This window comes from Megascapheus bottae, chromosome 3 (genome assembly GCF_031878675.1).
Source record: "Megascapheus bottae isolate mThoBot1 chromosome 3, mThoBot2.hap1, whole genome shotgun sequence".
Classification (NCBI taxonomy): domain Eukaryota; kingdom Metazoa; phylum Chordata; class Mammalia; order Rodentia; family Geomyidae; genus Megascapheus; species Megascapheus bottae.
The window spans coordinates 3610600-3614064 of NC_143511.1; the positions used below are offsets into that span (position 1 = coordinate 3610600).

Here is a 3465-nt window from a genome sequence, read left to right on the forward strand (position 1 = left end):
TCTCAAGTTTAAAAATTACGTGGAATATGTTTCACAGAACACTTTCCATAAATGTAAACCCTGATTTAATTCCATGATTTTCACCATGCCAGAAGCATGATTGGTTTTAATTTTTTAAAAAGATATTGATATCATATCACATTGGCTTATTAATAATTAAGGCATTTTGTATACATAGTATCAGCATGGACAAAAATTTAATATTGATTACTATGATGTTTCAAACTTTCAAAGTCTTTTCAACATAAGAAAATAGCTGCATCCATTAAAGTGTTTCTTATAAAACACAAAAATTAATGATTGGTCTTTGTAATTCTAACAGTAAGTCCTGTCTTATCTTCTCATAGAGTATAGAAGATATTCCTTTGTAGGATTGCAGTAAGACCAGTAGTTCTTAAACAATATTACCAAATAACCAAGCATCCCAAAGCAGCAGGTGAACAATCTTCACAGTGCACTTTCACCTCACTAAAGTTGGAGCTGCTCCTTTTGGATATTTTCCCACTTCAATGTGAAGTAGATTGCTAAGATTTTCATTAGTGGTTTCATTATGTGGCTTTTTAAAGAAAAATGGTTTTGATTCCCACAGTTCCCAGTTCCCAGAAGAGATCTGTTTGGGGAAGTCATATAGTCCAACCATGTTCAGAATAACCAGATACACCTCAGTAGATGAAATCTCTCAATGCAACTGTAATAAATAAGCATCTACGTCCTTAGCTATATTACCAGTATATCCTGAAACCAAAGTAAGATGGTTTTCCTTTTCCCACAATCCACTTAATTGTTGTTTTAAAATCTTAATATTTCCATCATTTATAACTTCTGTTTTGGATGATAGTTCGGACCACCACCTTTTTATTACTGCTTGAAGCCAGTTTAGGCCAACTATTACATACTCTTCACATTTGCTTTTAAGTAATGACTTTACTAGAAGCAACAAGTCTACACAACAGCCAAGTGAGACATACTGCTTTTCTTCCTGCAAACTATTGGTAAACACAGGAAGGCAATCTACCACAACTCCAAGATCTTCTATCCTCACCAAATATGCTACAAGTTCACTTATACTTCTCTTTCTCCAGAATGTTAAAGCTACATTCAACCTCAAATTCCTGCTGAATAAAACTTGAGCCATTGTTTCATGATCCTGAGAAACCTCTGAAAAAAGCCCACTTAATTTTGATGATGGGTTTTCTGTTTGTGAAGAAACAGCTTCACTGGAGTTAACCAAGTATGTTCGACTGTCATGGTGTAACTTTTCAGGCAGGTGGCTTCCACAAGCCTGCTCATTTTCTTTATTTGCCATGTCACAGCCCCCACTTTTAGGGGACTGTCTTTTCCTGTAGCAAGGATTTGGGAAGGGATGATAAACTTTCTTTCTGTGATAGATCACCTTACGAAGTTTATCTGAGCTTTTCACAGCTTGTCCCACTGTTCTATTTATGTAAGCAGCCAACTGTTTTGGAGATTTCTTAACCTCCTTCATGTTCTTATTAGTGAAACTGGAGCTCTTTTTTTTCTAGGAAGATCAATAGAATGATCCTCAATATTACAAAAATTTCATTTTTTAACATTGTGGATTTCAGATGCCATAATCTCTTAAATACTGGCGCCTCATGGTGCCGTGACATCACAGCCCAGCCCCGCGCCTAGGGTCGCGCTCGCCCAGAGCAGACCTCAGCTCCCCCGGACCGACCGACCCGCAGTCGGGCCAAGTCCCACGGCCCCGGACAAGATCCTATCTCAAATATCATGCTGGTGGTTAGGTAAAATAAGCTCCTGGAAGGCAGGTACTGTGTCATACGCTGCAACAGGTGTTGTGTTATGTCCTGTACAGGGCAGATCTACATTCTGGTTCTGTTGATGATGTTGACAAAAGCTGTAGATTCCTTTCTCTTTGCTGCAGTATTTATTAACATGTACTAAACATTTGCTTCCCTTATTTTTAACAAGTAAGGCAGGTACTTGGAAATGTGGAAAAGGAATTCTGATAATGTCCTAGGAATTCTTTTTATTTCTAAGGGATAGGTCAGGCATCAGAAGCATCTAGTTCATGAAACAATTATTTATTTCTGCCTGCATTTGCTTAAAGATTCCGTGACAATTTTGAACAACATTTTATCTCCTTAACACTGGGTAAAATCAAATGCTGCTTAATTTGTGTTTTTATGCTGTTTTTATTCTGGTCCTGGGGCTTGAACTCAGGGCCTGGGCACTGCCACTGAGGTTTGTTGCTCAAATGCTAGCTCTGTATACCTGAGTCACAATCCCACTTCTAACTTTGTTGATTAATTGAAGGTTAGAGTCTCAAGAACATTCCTGCTTGAGCGGGCTCCAGCTATGATCCTCAGATGTCAGCGTCCTATGTAGCTAGGATAACAGGCTCAAAACCAGGGCATGGACACTGTCCCTGAGCTTTTGGTGCTCAAGGCTAGCGCTCTACCACTTTGAGCCACAGCACCATTTCTGTTTGAGTGGTTAATTGGAGGGGTGAGCCTTCAACAGCTGCCAACTGCTGCCTTTTGCATGGTTGAACATATTCCCATAGGAGCTTTCAGTACTGTGAATGAGAAGAGGAAGGAGACCTACTGACGGTTATAGGTATATTCAAAGGAAAGTGCAGTTAGCCAGGACAGATCCATTCTTACACACCTCAACAACATCTTTCATGGAAAGCTGGAGGTGGAAATCTGGAGAAATCTTCCTCAGCTTGTATTCTCAATGAAGAAAAGGAAATACTTCCTCCTTTTCCTTGACAGGCTCCAAAAAGAAGATAGAAGTGTTCTTCCCTTTATTCATGTTCTCTCATATGTCCAGCAATTGCAAAGACAAGAACCTCATGTATCAACCACACTGCAACTCTGCAGACCTTGCTTTAGATTATTCTTCTATATGCAAGTTTGCTAACTGAGCTGCACTTAGCAGTTAGAAGCTATTTTTCATCCTGGACTTCTGTGATAATTTTTTTTCCATCAAAACTTCCATCTCACACTTGAAGGATTCAGGGAAGAAAATAAGAAAATGTTTCTTCTAGTGAGTATTCTTCCCCAAAGTTGTTAGTCCACTTAATAACACAATTGCAATCTTCCATTGCATAGTCAAAAAGTATGTTCAGTACTACCACGCAGCTAAGGAAACAATGCAATGATGTCAGGAAAGTTGTTTGTAAAGACTTCCTCTTTTTGTTCAATATTCATCTGGAGCTCGCCTTCCGATGTTATCTACCTTCCAGCACTGAATCCATTTGGAGTCTGTCCTTTCAGGCACTTTAATTTTCCTGCATTTAACCTTTAAAAAATTGACAGTTTTTCTCTCTTTACAATTTTAGGACTTTTGAGTCCATAGAAATCAGGAAATAAAATGCCATTTCCTTTCTCCAAATTAAAAAATAAAATAAATCTGAAAAGAGAACAGAAAATGACTGTCAAGATCTGCCATATTAAGACATTGGATAATGAAATCAAA

At 38.4% G+C, this 3465-nt stretch overlaps 1 pseudogene; it reads right to left on the reverse strand.

Annotated features, from left to right (window-relative positions):
- Positions 1–679: 679 nt before the first annotated feature.
- Positions 680–1593, reverse strand: LOC150064824 (KATNB1-like protein 1 pseudogene; annotated as a pseudogene).
- Between the last annotated feature and the right edge of the window lie 1872 nt (positions 1594–3465).